At 39.6% G+C, this 20,422-nt stretch overlaps 2 pseudogenes; one reads left to right on the top strand and one right to left on the bottom strand.

The window, feature by feature from the left end:
• Positions 1 to 673: 673 nt before the first annotated feature.
• Positions 674 to 3,145, top strand: LOC120290945 (annotated as a pseudogene).
• Positions 3,146 to 3,922: 777 nt separating this feature from the next.
• LOC120291556 lies at positions 3,923 to 6,079 on the bottom strand (annotated as a pseudogene).
• Positions 6,080 to 20,422: the final 14,343 nt, after the last annotated feature.

The following is a 20,422-nucleotide window of genomic DNA, read 5'->3' as shown; positions in this document are numbered from 1 at the left end:
TCCTCCTTATTAAGGTAGCGAAGAGCGACATTTTTCTCTTTCTAGAAGAATTATATATCTTGATAGCAAGTGCTTCTAAAAAAAAGGGTTATGAAAGATGATATTTGGACAAAGCATTTAGAATATTTAGGGGGCGCTGAAATGAAACTTTTAATATTAATTTGAAATAAAAATATTTTCCACAAAGAGTACATATATTTATTATAATGGTATGCTCAAAATTTCTAATCGTAAAGAATCAATTGGCATTATTGAATCAACTTCTAATTATCTTTGCTAGTATCTAAAAAAAAACAAAAAAAACAAAAAATTGAAAGAACAACTCTATTTAGATAGAAGATTCTTATTTTCGTTTTTGACATGTTCCGCTAGGATTATTTGCAGAGTAACAAGACTCGAGTGAACCGACCAAAAAAAAAAAAAAAAAGAAAAAGAAAAAGAAAAAAGACTCGAGGGATAATAAATAAAAGCATAGCGAACCAGGGACAAATACAGTATAGCGAAGGGAGGGCCTTTTCGTCAAACGAACTATTCAACGGCTATTTGAAAACATAGCCGTTGGAAGCGTTCAAAGGCCTCGACACGCCGCCTGGATTTTGGACGAGGATCAGGAAGAAAAACCCTAGTTCGTCTTCACCGATCGATTGGTATAGAACCCCCTTCATCTGCCCCACAATTCACCCAATATCATCTCTCTCTCTCTCTCTGTGATTGCCTGCGGATCGGCTCTCTGCAGGCGCTTGAATTGTGAAGCGCAGTCTCTTGATCGCATTTTGCCAGGGCTCTCGCGAAGATCTCGCGTCTCCGTGTCTCTTTACTTAAAGATCTGATTTTTGTCTCGAATCACCTTGTTTGTGTTGCAGGGTTCCTCCTTTTATTTTTATATTCTTTTGCGAGGTTTCTATCTCTCGCTCCATTCGCAAGAACTTTCCTCCGCCACCGTTGCGTAACTCGAATAGCCGGATTTTCGTTTTCGTTTTTATTTCCCCGTTAATTTTCTGCATATCGCCTTTCTTGTGCTTCCCTTTTTTTGGTGTTTGTGTAGTATGGATGCAGGATCTGCGCACTCTTCATCGAATATGAAGACGCAATCCCGTTCCCCGCTTCAAGAACAGTTTCTGCAGAGGAGAATTCTCGGGAAAACGTAAGGAAGATACATTCATCTTCATGTGCAAATCATAATCATACGTTCGAATGATATTTTGGAGGGTTTTGTGTCGGTATTGGATGGGCGTCGGGTAATCGATTTCAAGAATGAGCCCTGATCTTTTTCGTTATTAGTCTACATATTTGATCAGTGAATCGTTGATAAAGTTTTGTTCTTTCGTTGTGACAACAGCTGGACAGATTTATACCCAATCGCTCAGCCATGGATTTCGATTATGCGCACTACATGCTGACCGAAGGGAGGAAGGGGAAGGAGAATCCGGCGGTGAGTTCCCCCTCAAGAGAAGCCTACCGGAAGCAACTGGCGGAAACGCTCAACATGAACCGGACTCGAATCCTGGCTTTCAAGAACAAACCCCCGACCCCCGTGGAGTTGATTCCGCATGAACTCACTTCTGCTCAGCCAGCCAAGCCAACAAAAACCCGCCGATACATTCCTCAGGTGAGAATATTTTTGAATTTTCGGTATCTTTGTCATCTGTTTCTCATGAGGTGGCCATCAAGCTTAACATCGTTGACCTCATTAACAGACCTCGGAGAGGACACTGGATGCTCTGACCTTTTGGACGACTACTACCTCAACTTGTTGGACTGGGGAAGCAGCAATGTACTCAATTGCTTTGGGAATACAGTTTATCTCTGGAATGCTTCGGATGGCTCTACCTCAGAACTTGTCACGATCGACGACGAAACTGGCCCTGTAACCAGTGTCAGCTGGGCCCCAGATGGTCGCCACATTGCTGTCGGCTTGAACAATTCTGATGTACAGCTATGGGATTCTGCTGATAATAGACTGGTCAGTGTTCTTCTCACCATGAAATTTTGTGTGTAATCATCTCATGAAACCTGCCTGATTAGTTGTTGTCCCAATTTGGTTGAAATTTATTGCAGCTAAGGACTTTGAGAGGCGGCCACAGATCTCGGGTTGGGTCTCTGGCATGGAACAATCACATCCTTACAACGGGAGGAATGGATGGACTGATCGTCAATAATGATGTGAGTGAGATCTCACATTGTCGACACCTACAGGGGTCACACCCAGGAGGTTTGTGGGTTGAAATGGTCGGCATCAGGGCAATTAGCTAGTGGAGGGAACGATAACATCCTCCACATCTGGGACAGGTCCACGGCATCTTCCAATTCACCCACTCAGTGGCTTCACCGCCTTGAAGAGCACACTGCCGCTGTTAAAGCCCTTGCCTGGTGTCCTTTCAGGGGAATTTGCTGGCTTCCGGTGGAGGTGGGAGGTGATCGGACCATTAAGTTTTGGAACACCCACACTGGTGCGTGCTTGAACTCTGTGGATACAGGTTCCAGGTCTGTTCTCTGCTATGGAACAAGAACGAGAGAGAGGTTGCTTAGCTCTCATGGATTCACTCAGAATCAGCTCACCCTTTGGAAGTACCTTCAATGGTAAAGATTGCAGAGCTGACTGGCCATACTTCCAGAGTGCTATTCATGGCCCAGGTACCTTTGCAAATTCTACTTTCTGGCTCACTTAAATTGCATTTCTGCATTCGCTACTTTCTGATAAGATTTTAGATCCTCAAGTAGTAACATTTTCTCTTTCCTGTCAGAGTCGGATGGTTGCACTGTAGCATCAGCGGCAGGGGATGAAACACTGAGGTTTTGGAATGTGTTTGGTGTTCAGAAGTGGCTAAACCAGCTCAAAAGCTAATCCGGAGCCTTTTGCTCACTTGAATCGCATTCGCTAAATGAAAAGTCATCTTTGCTGGTTATGTCTATCGTTTTGATCTTCAGAATGCCAAACAATGGGATTCACAAGTCAAGAAGACCGCCACATTGAACAAGTATTGCGAATAGTTGAAGACAAAATATGCGCCTATACAAAACCATAGTAGCAGTTGCCGTGAGTGTTCCCAAGTGTATATTTGTACATTTTATATAGTCAAACTAATGTCAACCATAATTTTTTTTTTCCAATGGATGTAGTCACTGATGCGTGACCTGCCATGTATATTTTTGTGAACTAAAATTTTGACTATTGTCACTCCTCTTTTAGAGCAAACAATCTGTTTTTGTAGCGGTTGCCCGTGAGTGTTCCCGAGTGTATATTTGCATTTTTATAGTCAAACTAATGTCAACCATAATGTTTCAATCTTTTTGTTCCCTAACAATTGATTGCTAGCCACCAAACACAGAACCAGCAAAATTTATACATAGTACCACCCCAATATTTACAGCAACTAGTGAATAACGTTGCCCAGCAGAGAAATATAAAGTTCTATTGGGAAGTAGATGGGAAATACAAATCTGCCTTAAGTATAATTTTGAGAAGATTGGCCTAAATTCTAGAGCAAACCCCCAAGTGTCCATCAAGTCAAAGCTAATAATTGCGGATCAAGTGAATTGCCGTCGCATGTACGAAAATAGGTCCCTGAGTGCTCTGTGGTGGAATCTGGGGTTGTCCCCATAGCAATGATGCGTGACCTGCGATGTATATTTCTTGTGAACTAAAATTTTGACTATTGTCCTCTTCCTCTTTTAGAGCAAACAATCAGACATACTCGTCATGTTCAATCTTTTTTTGTTCCCCAACAATTGATTGCTAGCCACCAAACACAGAACCAGCAAAATTTATACATAGTACCACCCCAATATTTACAGTAAGTAACTAGTGAATAACGTTGCCCAGCAGAGAATATAAAGTTCTATTGGGAAAGTAGATGGGAAATACAAATCTGCCTTCAGTAAAATTTTGAGAAGATTGGCTAAATTCTAGAGCAAACCCCAAGTGTCCATCAAGTCAAAGCTAATAATTGCGGATCAAGTGAATTGCCGTCGCATGTATGTATCTTCGTGTACGAAAACAGGTCCCTGAGTGCTCTGGTGGAATCTGGGGTTGTCCCATAGCAATGCCTCCAACACCTTGATTAGGAGCAGAGGCACCCCATAGCCGCCCATTATCATCCTTTGCCCGAACTAGGGAGAGATAGTATAAAATCCCTAGGAAACACTAGCAAGTGATAGGACAGCACCTCCGGCAAAGACACCTGGTTTGACAACATAGCAGTAGTAGTTACCAAAATATATGCTATCTTCACCATGTTGATCATTGAGTGCAGCACCGTAAGTAACAGAAGAAACGCTATGATAAATGTGAACCTGCATTACACAGGACATAAAATATATCTATCAGCCCTTCAGTCAATGGGATTTGTATACTGTGAATGCAAACACCCGAAGACCAACAACAGCATTTCCAAACACTCCACCTTTCAAATTTGCAAGATATGTCCAAACTTCAATTAAAGTAGACCAGTAGATGCATGGCATCATTAGTCATTTACCGCAAGAAAAAAGACCTGTGGGAGCGGCATTCAATTCCATTCCTCTGGAGGAGGGTCTGTTTAGCCTTTACTTCAATATAAATCTGGACATGACTATCAAATCTACTAGACCATCTAATTTATGCATAAAATTATTATCTTCCCCACATCTAGTTTATGCATTGAAGTCAACTGGTAGATGCATGGTGTCATTAGTCATTTACCACGAGAAAAAAGACCTGTGAGAGCGGCATCCAATTCCACTCCTCTGGGAGGAGCGTGGTCTGTTTAGCCTTTCGAAATAAATCTGGACATGAACATGAAATCTACTAGACTTTATCTAATTTATGCATAAAATTATTATCTTCCCACATCTATCCAGCGATTATCTACAGTAGACTCATAAAGGAAATCTACTCTGCCCTCCTTTCCCTCAATGGAGAAATAGGAACAGAAAATATCTATGTTTGATCCAGGACTTCGGAGGATAGAGAGAGGTGAAAAATAAAAGCATGCTTAATAACTAACAACATTCTTCAGAACCCTCTATCCTCACACTTCTTATATACACCTCTGACCTATTTTTAAAGCTAATAGCTGAGCCATACCAAGGATTATCTAGCCAGCTTAAAGCTCTGAGAATTTTGTCAAGGAATTAGTTTCAATACCTTCTAAGCATGTTTAATGTCATCAAAGAGTCCAGGCAATTGTAGTCATACCACTACTTAGGGATATCCGTTAGTCTTCCTGATTGCTAATAGACTGAAGGAAAAAGTAGAACATAGCAAGCCACGACAAAAAATCACATGAAGTTATTGCTTTCCAGAGACATATGAAATAGACTGTAGAACACTTCAATACTACACAAAGTGAGAAGCCAATCAAATCAATGACATAATGTTTGAATTCCACATATCAATATTGTAAGTAAACTCATGCCAAAGGCAATAAAGGAGTACTACATGGATTTGGTTCCCTGGATTTTCCAGTGAGTACCAGCAAAAAATGAAGAAGACCAGTGCCTGGTCCAGTGAGTTGAGCCACAGAAAGGATTATCTGAGTCAGCTTAAAGCTCCTAAGATGTCGAGGAATTGGTTTCATTACCCTTCTAAGCATGTTTAATGTCATTAAACTATTAATTAGCCAGGCAATTGCAGTTATGCCACACTCAGGATCCATCTAGTGCAATTGAATAGACAGACTGGAGGAAAAAGTAGAATGTAGCAAGCCGCACCAAAAATCACGTGAAGTCATTGTTTTCACAGCATATAAGATTAAATAGACTGTAAAAACACTTCAATATTCCACAAGGTGAGAAGCCAATCTATGACATCATGTTTTGAATTTCCCATACAGCTCTTGTAAGGAAACTCATGCAAAGGCAATAAAGGAGGACTGAACGGATTTGAATCCCTGAATTTCAGTGAAAATTACCAGGAAACAACGAAGAAGACCAGTGCCATGGTCCAGTTAGAATTTGATGGTTGGGTTCTTTCTGCAGCAAATGCAACGGTTGCCACGTTGATAATTACTTGAGCTATCATAAGAGCCACAGCGGAAGTTAACCCAAGAGGCAGAGCTGGAGTCCAGGGATAGGCACATTGCGTAGGAGTTGTGACATGCACTTCGAACCCTGATTAATGGAATAGCTATTGATCATTTTTCTCAGTTTTGGTAAGCAACTATCAATTATTTGAGAAATAAGAATAAAGACAACGTTTTGCATGCATGTGTATGCACACAGTAAAGTTTCATACTCGGGTATGCTATATACAGACCAAATTCCACATGCATGGAAATTGCAACGCTGGGACTTCATTAATTCGCAGAGTTTATACGCAAAAGACTCACCCTCTGGTGATAAGTCATGAGGATGCTGATCTGTGTTAAAGCATAGGATGGACAAAGACTCACAGAGAATGATGGCATAGAAGATCCATTGATCAATCCATTTTGGTTGCAAAAAAGGTTAAACATTACTGTACAGGTGGCACTTCGCATTCCAATACTCAATATACTTTATATCAAGTGTGCTCTTGCCAATCACAATTGATAGAAGCTAGGGTAAATTGCAATACATGGTCCAAACTTGTCCAGGACTCATGCCCACGGTTGGACCTAGATTCTAGTTGCCACCCTTTAGTTATAAAGTTGCACCATGAGCACCTAAAATCTCATCGTCTGTCTATGTTAACAATTGTGCAATAAGATAATCTCTGAGCTCCTCTATAAAATGGGAACACTCTTTGAAGATCCTTCAACTTGTGTTTTCCATCAATTGCAAACTTCAGCATTGAAGACAAAAATCGAATTCCGTTATGGCTCCGCGCAAAATACCAAGCAAGAGAAGCACAGATTTCATTTAATCCAAACCATAAGGCATGTTCTTCCTTCATTTACCAAAGGTAAAGGCTACTTGTAGGTGATTCTTTGTTGTTATCTTTTGACACTAATCTAGGCTTCTCATCTTGTTTTAGCAAGTAGTAATGTTTGGCTTAGATGTGCTTAATGTTTGGCCTAGGAAGTTCATCTAAGAGCTATACTAAAAATGCATGGAATTCCAATTATCAGACCTTCAATAACTAACAAACTGGTTTCGATTCTTGTGAAGAGATGAGGTCGCAAGGTCTTAAAATATGCCAATTTCATGTCTCTCCAACTTCTAGGCTCACAAGATCAACTTAAAAAGTACCATAAATTTCTTATGATAGTTGTTGCTATAAGATATAGGCAGAGAGTGTGCAACTTTTAAATTTACAAGTTAGTTAGTAGAACTTTCTTTTACCGGATAAATCCACATAGCACTAAAAACAGCCTAAAAGATAGTCATGCTGTATTTAGCTGCTGTATTTTTCTAGGCTGGACTTTCTTGAAAGGTTGTAGGACTTCTTTGTATTTAGCAGCTGAAGCATTCCCTTTGCCCCAATTAACCTCCTTTGATTTTTTACCTAAAGCATTTGTTGTTTCATGGATTACTGCCTTTTGCTCAGCGAGTGAGCAAATTCTCAATGTACTGTCATGTATACAGAAACATTGAGGAAAATTGTGCTTCCAGAAAGGCATTTTCTTGACAAGAAATTTTGTTTCACAATAAAGAAAGGCTCTGCAATTAAGCAGAACTGCAGGTATTCCAGCAGATAGGCTCATTCTTTATTTGCAAAGCACTGCTGAAAAATTAATCCAGGCCAAATGTGACCTAAACCTAAAATTACGGGGATCAAAAGAGTTAAGAGACTCCAGTAATTGATTGAAGAGACTGAACAAGGCGACAGTGCTTAAGAGACTGCAATTACTGGGATCAAAGAGTTAAAAGACTACAGTAATCGGTTGAAGAGACTGAACAGTAAAACAGTGCTTTCATCTGCATTTTTACTTTTTGAGAACTCAGGAAGATCAAAACCAAGAAATTGCAATCTGAGTGAAATAGTACATTCATAGCACTAATCGATTACAAACTATTCCGCACGCTTTTCTCAAGTTTTTCTAAATCATTAGGAACAGATTGAAAAACAAACCCAGAAAGAGTCCTATTAAATGGCAAGGGGTAAAGCCAAGGGAAAAAAACCCAACAGAAACAAGAAATCAGGAAAAATCCAAGTAATGACAAAGAAAAGGAACACGTAAATCAAAAAAGAACATGGGCAAACAAATAGAATTCCAAAGCTGTAATCTTTAAGCACTTAAAGCGTGTGCGAGCACGAAAAGATCCACCAAAACTGTTGTAGAAACAACAATCGCTTGATGATCTCAAAATTCTCAGTGCATCAGGCTCGTTCCTGACATTTCTACAAAGGACCAGAAAATACCTTGCTTACCATCACCGAGAAACGCATTAACATAATGATCACGGCGATGCGGAGGAAGAAAACTATCTAGGCATCCGAACAGAACCCTGTTGGAAAAAAAGAGAAAAGCTCAGAGCAATGAGGGACGGATCAGTACCTTGATCGAGTGGCTTCTGCACCAACCCGTAGCCGCTGAGAGAAGCCCCAGAAAACCCACTAAACCACATATCAGCACCACCTTCGTCTCCATCTCTCTCTCTCTCTCTCTCTCTCTCTCTCTCTCTCTCTAATGCTTCAAACACGCAAGCACAATCTGACGCTCTCTCGTTGGTCTCTTTTTTCACGAGAATTGTAAAGTTGGTGAAAGTGGCAGGCGGGAATCTCGTCACATGAAGTCTTGAGCTATCCACAGTGTACAGAGAATCCGGTGACATTTATCTGGTATTGGCTACGGTAAGGTCGTCCCTGCACTCGGTCGTCCCCAGTCGCAGGTTGCGCATTTTCTTGCTTCGTCCTTAGGCGACTTGACAAGTGGGACCACCCCTTAGCTATTAGGTTCTCATGATTAATAAAAGAAAAAAGCAATCAAAACCCCAAAAACTTCATTCATGACAGCCATATCTCCACTCTTTTTTTTTTTTTTTTTGGTGACCTGGGAACCGCCCGCTGTCGCGGTCCGCGTAAACCCGAGGAGATCATATGAAAAGCAATTTATCTTCCATGTGACACATTTGACTTACAACATATAATATAATATAATATATTTGTCCAAACTTTTATTTATGTACGGTTGTCTCAAAATTTTGGTTGCAAAAAAGGTTTAGGATTTTGATATTGTAGAAAAAGTTTGGAATGAATGCGTGTGGTGAGCAAAGTTTAGGATATTTGGTATCTTAAAAAATAATTTAGGGTAAATATATGTTCTCCAGTAAAATTTGAGATTTTTGTAACTTTTTCCTTACATAAAAAAAGTTTGTGATAGTATCATAGAAATTATTCTTAGCTACTAATAGTACCGAAAAAAAAAAATGTTGCATTTTGTCGCGAATTGCGATATGGTATGTTGACAAATTCCCATCTTGAATGCGACAGCACTTCTTCTCTTTCATCTACTTCAAAATGCAAAACATGATTGTCAATTGCCACGACAAGCTCGGTGACATTTATGATTTGCTAAAGAGATAATTAGATGATCATCGTCTTTAAAAAGAAATTTGAATTGAGATGCGTCTAATTGTCTGATTAAATTCACTAATCATCTCAAAATTTCATTTGAATAAATAAGTTGCTTTTTTCACGTGTTTTATAATATCAACAAAGATAAATTGTATGGATTTACTATTTTTGAGTTAAGAATTTTCTTTCCTTCCTTCGGACGTTCGAAGCTAGATCGTAGCATAGACTAGAATCATAAATTTCTGAAGAACGGCCTAGAATAGCATTTGCAAGGAGTTAAATGTTTGAGATCTATAGAGTCGATACAGTTTTCCTGATTATGAGCCAAAAAGAAAAAGAAAAGAAAGTAGATAGGGTTCAGGAAGTATGCTGACTGTGTCCATGTCAGGGCGTTTTTGGCACTTGATCGAGATCACGACACTTATCACACGGAAGATTTATAAACTTGATAAATAAGTTTTTAGTAAGTTAATTCATTCGGAGGATGATTGAATGACTTGAAACGAACAGTACTGGCAAGGTCAAAATACAATCTTCCATGTGTCCAAGTATCTTATTAGGACTCCAGCATGCAAAGCACCGCTGAAAAATTAGTCCACGACGAATGGGAACCCTAAACCTGAAATTACTTGGATCAAAAGAGTTAAAAGACTCCATTGATCGATTGGGGACATTAATATTTTCATTTACATTTTCCTTATTAGAGAACTCTAGGATGACAAATCGGAAGTACGAAGCCGAAAGTGAAACAGTACATCAGCAGCAGGAATCATAACAAGATCTCCACCATGCTTCTCTTAATCGTTCTAATCGTGGAGAACAGAATTGAGAAGCAAACCTAGAAAAGGAGGTCCTATTAAATGACAAAGGGTAAAAGCAAAAGGTAGAAAAAACCCCAAAACAAAGTGATGGTTTTAATTATTAATGTGATGGGCCTAGAATTGGCCCGATCCTTGTGTTGAGTCTGACTTTATAATATTAGGTAAATGGATAAAAGGATATGATGAAGAGCAGTTTTATTTTTGAGGGGACTTATATAAAGACATGGCCAAATTCTCTTGCTCAAATCGGCGACACTCATCTTCCCTTCAAGGTAAACTTGTTTCCCGATTCTTTTCCATGTTTTCTGACCCCTGTGTTTATGGATGATTTATTATTAATTTTGTGAAATTAATTGGCCGACACTGATCGAGGCGGAAAAATCCGACACTGAGCATTGTTCATCCATTTTCAGGTTTAAAGTAAGTCAAAATCCATTTACGAGTAAGTTGAATGGAAGGTCTCGTCGAGAGGCAGGTGCAGCGGGTGGGCAAGCGCCAAAGGCCGGACACGCTGCGTGGGCTGGAGCACGCACGATCGGCAGCGCACGTGCGTGCATGCGCGGGGTCGGCAGCGCGCACGTGCGGCGCCCAGGTGCGCGGGGGTACTGTCGATAGGCGCGTGCGAGGAGCGCATGGCAGGCACGATGTCATCGTGGCGTCGGTTTGCATGCATACCGCCGTGCCGGGTCGGTTCGTCGACCCAGGCCCGGCCAGGTCCGACCGCTCGTTGACCTCGACCCGGCAACCGTTGACCGTTGACTGTTGACTTTAACCGTTGACCCAAACAAAAAAGGGGAAAATAATGTGTTTCTTTTTCAATTAAGTCTATGTGGATTATATGTGATCCCTTATTTGTTCTGCATTTACTGCAGGAATAATGCCTCCCCTTAGGTTGCCACACCTGTTTGTGTAATTCCGATGAACAAAAGGAAAGGCTTTAAGTTGATAGTGAGCTGAGTGATCATCGATGGGAGAGTGGTGACTTAATAGATCATGTTCTTGAAGTCAACGGGAAAATTCAAAATGTTATATGGAATTGTTGTCCCATGTCATACGAGATGGTGCGATTTTTCATGAACACTCTTCCACCAGAATGACAAGGAGTGTTGAATCGCATATGAGATGTCAACAAAGCCGCTTCATATAGGAAAATTGTGATGGATTTTATAGATGATTATTACTGGATTGTTATAAGGAAAAGATCAAGAAATTGAACAAAGAGGATCTTTCCCAGTTAGTGTACTAACTTAGTGTTAGATGTATTGGCTGGTCTTTGTTTAGTGTGCTTTGTGGACATCTTATGTAATGTTTTCTACCTAGTTATTGTCAACTAATATGTTAGTTGTATTATGTGAAAGCATTATTATTCTATCGGATGTCAAATATTATTTGCTTTCTATTATTGTTAACTGCTGTGGGTAGTTCATAGAAGTTTTTGTAACTTCATAGAATTTATTTTGCATAAGACAATTATAAATTTTTGGAGGATGATTGGAAACATAGTGACCTTTTGATTCTAAAACCTTACTTGAAATTGTTCATTAATATGATGGGTCTTGCGAAATGGATGCATAAATGATAGGCATGAATAATTCGTGCATATATGTCCGATGTGTTCGATCAATAGCTTTAGCCACAAAGAGCATAGTTGCCGAGCTGAACAAGGTGAAAAGCTCAATGGCGATAACTATGAAATATGGCACATGAAAATCCAATATGTGCTAGAAGAGCAAGAGGCACTAGAAGCTCTTAACCTAACCATGGTAGAACCCGAAGAAGGAAACATTGCACACCAAGAGAGATAAGGAAGCATTTGTTGCATGGAAAAGAAAGAACTCTTTGCTCGCATTACATTACCGAGTAGCATGGAAAATGACATCATGCGAGAGTTTAGGCGTTTGAGGATGCCAAGGAAATGTGGGAAGCGTTGGCAGCAAGGTTTGGTCATACTTCGGTGACTAGACTAAGACAACTCACTATTAGGTTTGACTCTTATAAGAAGCCTCATGGTCGAGACCATGAAGCAACATCTTAGAAAGATGTCAAACATGATTCATGAGTGAAAGATGCTGGCCATGTCCCGACCGATGAACAGCAAGTGCAACGGTGATTCGTTCCTTGCCTCGAGTTGGGAGCATATGAAGGTGCACCGACTCATAATGAGAATATCAAAACTTTTGAGGATGCGGTGCGTCATCTTGAGTGGAAGAGGACCGCCTCTTGGCGGTTAAGCCGTAGCTGAAATCTATCTTGCTGATTCTAGCTCACATGGAGCTTGAGCTACAAGCGCAAACGTCCTAAGCGGTTCGATAAAGGGAAAGGCAAGGAAGCAAGTCCTTCAAGGAAGAAACCTAAGCAACGAACATGAAAGAGGAAAGCGTCCTCGAATGAAGAAGCTTACAAGGGTGAAGTGTTACAATTGTGACAAGAAGGGTCACTATGCTCGCGTCGTGAGCCAAAGAAGGTATACGCCCCTTGTACCTTTCAGAACTTTGCTTATGTGTCGAGTTCTATATTCTTAACTAAGTCTAGTCCTTTGTGGGCTGTGGATTCGGGAGCGACAGACCATGTAGCGAAGGATAGAGAATCCTTCGTGGAATTCCAACGAGTACCAAGCTGGAACTAAGTGGATCTATGTGGAAATAACTCCGAGTTGAAGTAAAGGAATTGATACATGTCAACCGAACATGCGTGGTGGATGCACTTTATTCCTACATGATATATTGTATGCTCGGGAGATTCGTTGAATTTAGTGTCTATTTTAGTATTGGTCAAGCTAGGTTTTAATATGAACTTCCATAATAAATGTATGGATTTGTTTTGGATACAAATTTCTATAGTTGTGGTTATTTTCTGGATGGTTTCATTGTATTAGATATTGACTATGTTAATGCAAATGTTTGTTATTGCCTTCTCACGTCTCCTAATTCATATATAATGATATGAATGTGTGGCATGCTAGACTTGGTCATATTGGCAACAACGTATGAATAGACTAGCCAAAGAGGGCTTGTTGGGCAATATTGAAAAGTCGATTTGCCCATATGTGAGCATTGCCTAATAGGGAAACGACAAGGAAACCATTTGGAAAAGGTAAAGAACTGAATTTCCTCTGCATTTAATCCATTTTGACGTCGTGGTTCAATGAATGTGAGAGGAAGGCATGTGTCTATTTATTTCATCACTTTTATAGATGATAATACTCGATTCGGATATGTCTATTTGATTTCTCATAAATCTGAAGCGTTAAGTTATTTCAAAGGGTTTATGAACTTGATAGAAAATCAATTAAACAAGAAAATAAAAGTATTAAGATCCGATCGAGGTCGAGAATATTTATACGATGAGTTTAGAAAATTATGTGATGAAAAGAATAGAAAGACCGTTGTCTATTCCATATACTCCTCAACAAAATGGTGTTGTAAAAGCGAAACAACCCTATTGGAAATGGTTAGGTCCATGATGGCGCATGCTAACTTACTTATCACTTTTTGGAGTGATGTGTTGTTAACTGCTGCCTATATACTTAACCGAGTGCCTTCCAAATCAATTACTTCCACTCCATATGAGTTATGAACATGTAGAAAACCAGACTTAAGTTTTCTTAAGCCATGGGGTTGTGTTGCCTATTCTCATGAGCCCTCTCACAAGTTTGGGAAATTGGGTCCTAGAGGAAAGAAGAGTATTTTCATAAGATACTCCGAACACTCGAAAGGGTATGTGTTCATAAGTGAGCAGGAAAGTGGGAGTATAACTGAATTTGAATCACGGGATGTTACATTCTTAGAGGATGAATTTCCTAAGAAGGGCGAAATAGGGGAAAATTACTCCCTATTTGAAACCTTGGATCAAGATAATGATATTAGTGGAGTTCGTCCAAGTGGGAATAATATGAGAAGTGATGAATTAAATTACTCATTCTCAATTACAACCACGTGATGAGACGACATCATCATTATCTAATCCTAGTGGGAGCATAATGGGGAATGATGTGCAAAGTGTACAATCTCCCATACGGCGAACAAGTCGCAAAAGTATTCCCCGTCGACGTTTTGACATTGAAGGGAAAACTTTTATGATTGCTCCGCAAGATCAAGATGAGCCGAGAAATATTAATGAGGCTCTAAATTGCCCTAAGAAGGAAAAATGGATTCATGCAATGGAAGAGGAGATTGAGTCAATGAAGTCAAACCAATTTTGGAAATTGGTTGATCTTCCAAAAGAACGTGAAACTATTGGGAACAAGTGAGTTTTCAAAATAAAGCGCTGATGGCTCGATAGAAAGACATAAGGCTCGTCTTTTGGTGAATGGTATAATCAATAGGAAGGGATTGATTATGAAGAAACATTTTATCACGTAATGGGATTTACCTCGATTCGCATTATTAAGCAATAGTGGCTAGTATGGATCTTGAGTTACATCAAATGGATGTAAGACTGCTTTTCTCAATGGAGAATTAGAGGAAGAAATATATATGGAACAACCTGTTGGTTTCATAATGAAAGGCCAAGAAAAAATGTATGACGACTTTTGAGGTCGATATATGACCTTAAGCGATCGTCAAGACAATGGTATATACGTTTTCATAATGCTATAATGGCATATGATTTTACAATGATAGATGATGATCATTGTGTATATATCAAAAGATCAAAGATTAATTTGTGAACATATTATTATATGTTGATGATATACTAATTGCCGGAAGTAATATGGAGTTTGTTAATCATTAAGAGTTGGTTGTTTTCCAACTTTGAGATGAAGGATATGGGTGGGGTTGCATACATTCTTGGAGTTAAGATTTCAAGAGATCGTTCGAAGAGATCGCTATTTCTTTCATAAGAAACATATATAAATAAGGTTATAGAGCGATTTCGTATGCAAGATTGTAAACCCGTAGACACTCCTATTGCAAAAGGTGAAGGATTGAGCCATAAGCGTGTCCAATGACTCCACAAGAGAAGGAACAAATGAAATATGTTCCTTATGCTAGTGCTGTTGGGAGCTTGATGTACGCTATGATGTGTACAAGACCTGACATATGTTTGCAGTTGGAATGGTGAGTAGATACCAATCCAATCCAGGTCAAGTACATTGGAAAGCCGTTAAAAGAATACCGAGGTATCTCGAGGCCGCTGATTACAAGCTGAATTAAAAATGATACGCGACTTGAAGGCTATTTAGATGCTGATTGGGAGGAGATTTATATGAAAGAAAATCTATCTCCGGATTTGCTTTTCTTGAATAATGGCGCCATATCATGGAGCGGTAAAAGCAACGTGTATAGCATTGTCCACAATGGAAGCTGAGTTCGTGGCATTATCGGTAGCGGTATAAGAAGAAGTTTGGCTTACGAGATTTTTAGATCATTTATGTGTTATTGAGAAAGCTGCAAATCCATTATTGGTTAACTGTGATAGCCAAGCACTATAAGCGTACACCAAAGATTCAAAATATCATGGGAAGACCAAACATATAGATATCAAGTATAACTTTGTCAAAGATATGGTTGCATGAAAGGATGTGAACTTACGGTACATCTACGCATAGAATGGTAGAAGATCCTATGATAAAGCCAATACCTAGAGATGTGTTTTGTGGTCATGTAAAATCTCTAGGATTGCGTAGAGTTTGATGTACTGAATATTGTAATTTCCCTGAAGTGTTCACATTTAATGAATTTGTGTTTTTTTTTTTATCATTAATGCCTATGAATCTTTGTTTGATCTTTATGCATCTTAATACTCAATGCATTACTTTAAGTTGAGAAAGTATGTCGGACAGATATAAGATTGACCCACTCACACGGGTAATTGCCTCTATTTACTATGTGATAAATAAAGATGAGACGGTTTTTAAGCTTATTATTTACGTGATAATCGAGAGCTCAAGCTTAAAATATTTATGTCGCATTAACTAAGTGTTAAGATGAGAACATGATATATACTATGTCCGAAAGTAAAATACCCCACATATTTTACTTTATCTGTCTAAGATGCTAGATATGAGTTCTGATGAATTATGTGAATGAGTAGATAAGTGAACTTAAGTTAGATATTGTGTATATCTAAACTATCATCTGTACGGTATTGAAGGTGTAGACATACACTCCATGGGAAAGGAGTTAATACTGTAATACGTATTTCATACTATGTATACATGAGACGACCAATAAGAGTAGCAAAAGTTTGATCTCAACTTTTAATGCCGTGTGAGACTCTTGAGGAAAAGAGTTCCTCAATTTGAGTGCCCTCATGACTCTTACTTATTCTCAAGATTTCTATTTAGTGTTTGCTATCTTAGGATGTTGCTAATGGTCATGAGTTGATTCGATCTAATGGGATATTTCTAGAAAAGCAAACTAAATTGAAATTGAGAGTTTGAAGGAAAGATCGAATTTGGAGGGAATTACATTGTAGTTTTTATATTCATTGGTTGACCAATTATGACTGTCTTTGGGATAATCATAATTGTGAATACAATATATATATCATTGTTTAAAAGAGATCAAGAGAGATATAAATGTGATCGATCGATCTATGGTACTTTGCATACTAAGTCTACTCGAGTGTGATGCCCATTATGAGTTGCTATATATTCCTAACAGATGTATGGTAACAGTACTCAAAGTATCTTCAGTCATGATTATTCAATGTGAATGTTGAAGAGGTAAAGAGGATTTGTTCATTACTATGTGCGAGTGGGAGATGATGGTTTTAATTATTAATGTGTGGGCCCTAAGTATGCTCGTCCGCCCATGTTGGGCCTAAAAGCCCGGCCTACAATATTAGGGCCCATGGATAGAGGATATGATGAAGGGACACGTTTATTTTTGGAGATGACGTATATAAGGGGAAAGAGAGGGAGGAACGTACCTTTTGGTTTTAACGTACGTTCCTCCTCCCTCTCTCCCTCAAAAACACTTCCAAAAAGAAAGAATAGTAAGCAAGGCGACACTCATCTTCCCTTCAAGGTGAATTGACGTCATCGGATCGAACATGGCCAAATTCTCTTCCTCATATCGGCGTTAGTGTTTAATCTGTGACTAACAAGGTATGTTTAATTCTGTGATGTGCCTTAGGATTGGTGATGCATGTGTTTTCCTGGTTCGTCTTCCGCACAAGTTTAGGGGTTCGATTTAGTGTTGAACCGGTTTCAAGGAATCAGAAATTCCTTCACAAAGAAAATCAGGACAAAAGATAAGTAATGACAAAGAAAAGGATCAGGTAAATGGAAAGAACATATGAGCAAGCATAAAGAATTCCAAACATGTAATCTTCAGACGATCGAAATGTGTGTGAGCAATAAAGATCATCTAAACTGTTGTAGAAACTATAATCGCTTCATAATTTCATAATTCTCAAGTCCACCACACTTTTTCCTATGATTTTTTATTTATTTATTATAATTATCAAGGGCCAAAAATATACAAACCTTGCGTCTATATCATCAGAAAATGCATCAAGATGGTGATCGTAACGATGCCGGGAAGAAGAGCATTTAAGCATTTGATAATAAAACCCTTCTGAAGAAAAGGTGAAGAAGCTCGCGGTGAGCGGCAGATTAATATCTTAATCCGAATGGCTTCGGCGCCAAAACCTGCAACAGCTGAAAGGTCCCCAAGAAATCCACCGCACCACATATCACCACCTCCTTCTTCCGCATCTCTCTCTCTCCCCCTCTCTTTCCCTCTCCCTCTCCCTCTCCCTCTGCGACGCTTCATACACGCAAGCAGAATCTCTCTCTCTCTCTCTCTCTCTAGCCTCTTTTTTCTCCGAGGTTGGAAAGTTGGTGAAAAGTGGCTGCAGGAATCTGGTCATAGAAAAGTCTTCGGGCAAATCTTGACTCTGAGGTACAACATCAAGGACAAAACTGGTGTAAGAAAAGGATGTCGCGGTCCTTCCAGTCGCAGTTGCAGGTGCCATCATTCTTTAAGCATTTTCGTCCTTAGGTTGACTCGATGAGCGGACCATTGCAGCTCGAGCCCGTATGTGAAAAGAGGTCATGATAGCATAATTGGAATTCTTTCCTTAGCCATTAATAGCACCATAATACACGCTGTTGCGTTTTGTTACGAATCCCGGTTTGGTATGCTGACAAATTCCCATCTAGAATGCCAAAATACTTCTCTCTGTCAACTTCAAAATGCAAACCATATTTGTCAATCACCATGACAAAATCGATCACACATAGCCGTTAAGAAAGAATTAATGATGGCATACAAGCACAACAGCATCATCATCGATTGAATTTCACTATTCATAAAATAGGTTTTTGCTTTCACGTGTTATAATATATCAACATATGTAAATTTTGCATGGACTAATTGTGAGTTGAGATTTTTTTTTCTTTTTACTTGGAGGTTCAAAGGTAAATCATAACATGGATTGCATAATATAACTTATGAAGAAGGGCCAACAATTTCATAAGTAACGAATAGGAATGAAATGGTCGAGATTCTGTGGAATCAGGTATGATTTTTCTAATTATGAGCAACAAATTTGATAGGGTGTTTGTCAATCGTTTGACCATATCACGACCCTTATCACATGGAATATTTGATGTTGATAGATAAAACTCCTAGTAAATTTATTCATCCGGAGGATGAGAAAATGTAAAGAAGAGGGTTCATAGCTTGGTGCAGTCGGTTGGCTTGAAAGAAACAGTATTCTTATTGATGTCGAACCCGACCAAGTGATCAGTCTGAGCAAAGTTACTGACTATCCCACCAGGACCATCGGTGGGAGTCATGGCGAAGCAAAATATGCCATCCTTAGCCTCTATGAACGTGCTCGTCTGCTTCAACTCCACGTTGGCTGGGCCGTCGAAGTGCGCCGTCAGCACCGGCCCCTTTGCCTGAACGTCCCTCCGTAGCACAGCTGCGGCCTCAGCTGAGGGTCATCTATGGGTGTCAATTCCACCACTCTCTTCACCTCCGATTCCAACCTTGTTGCAGAAATCTCTCGGCACGATAGTTTGAGGCGTCCCGAGTCGAGGAACATGTTCCCCTTCGTGATGTCCTCAGACCAGAAGAGCTAAAAGGCGAAGGTGCTCCCAACACTGATCCCGTTCAGAGTCACGAAGTAGTAGGTCGGGTCTTGCAAGGCCACGAGGCTGGTCGTGACTGTGCCAGGCCCTGAGACTCGCTGCCGCTGCCAGCTCATCTTGCTCAAGACGGTTGGCGGGGTGTGGGGAAGGGCACCAGGATTCTTGAGAGAACCTCCTTGCCCCAAACAACGTGCCTATCTGCGAGATGAGTGAGACGGGGCTTTTCCCAGGCCCGACGAGTCCCATCTCGTTGTCATTGAGGGTCCTGCTATTGTTGTGGCTGCAACCGAACACTACTTTGGGAGCGTCACCGGCGACCTGGTGGGCGCGAAGGTCGGCGTCTCCGTCGTGAGGACGCCACTGTTGGAATTTTGTTTGCTAAAATAAAATGATTGTTTTTTTCTTTGTCCCACATAGAAAATGTGGGAGCGAGGAAGGTCAGTTTAAAAATGTGATTTCCCTTTTGTAGTTAAATGAGTGATTAGGTGGAAGCTTTGATGATGCTATGTCTTCTAGAGATGCTTCTTTTGGAAAGAAGCTGTGAATGATGAAATAGACTCAATTTTGTCCAATAATACTTGGGTATTAGTAGATTTACAGAAAGGATCAAAACCTATTGGATGCAAATGGGTTTTAGAAGAAAATATCATTCGATGGTTCTATTCAAGCTTTTAAAGCCAGGCTTGTAGTTAAGGGATATAGACAAAAAGAATGAATATATTATTTGATACATATATCCTCTTTGCACGTATAACTTCCATTCGAGTTCTTTTTGCTCTAGCTTCCATTTATGATCTTTGTGTTCATCAAATGGATATTAAAATTACTTTCTTAAATTGAGACTTAAATGAGGAGATTTACATGGAACAACCGGAGGGTTTTGTTCTTCTTGGAAATGAAAGAAAAGTATGTAAATTGATTAAGTTTCTTTATGGACTTAAGCAAGCTCTAGCGTGTATATGAAAATTTAATTGATCAATATTGTCAAATTGTTTCATCAATAATAGTGCCGATGAGTGTATATACTCAAATTCACTAAAGACTATGGTGTCTTAGTGTGCTTGTATGTTGATGATATGCTTATCTTTGGAACGAATATGACGGACTAAATGAACCTAAGAAGTATCTAACTTC

The sequence above is a fragment of the Eucalyptus grandis genome, chromosome 1 (assembly GCF_016545825.1).
Source record: "Eucalyptus grandis isolate ANBG69807.140 chromosome 1, ASM1654582v1, whole genome shotgun sequence".
Taxonomy (NCBI): domain Eukaryota; kingdom Viridiplantae; phylum Streptophyta; class Magnoliopsida; order Myrtales; family Myrtaceae; genus Eucalyptus; species Eucalyptus grandis.
Note: the sequence above shows the minus strand (reverse complement) of the source record. Positions and strands in the feature narration are given on the sequence as shown.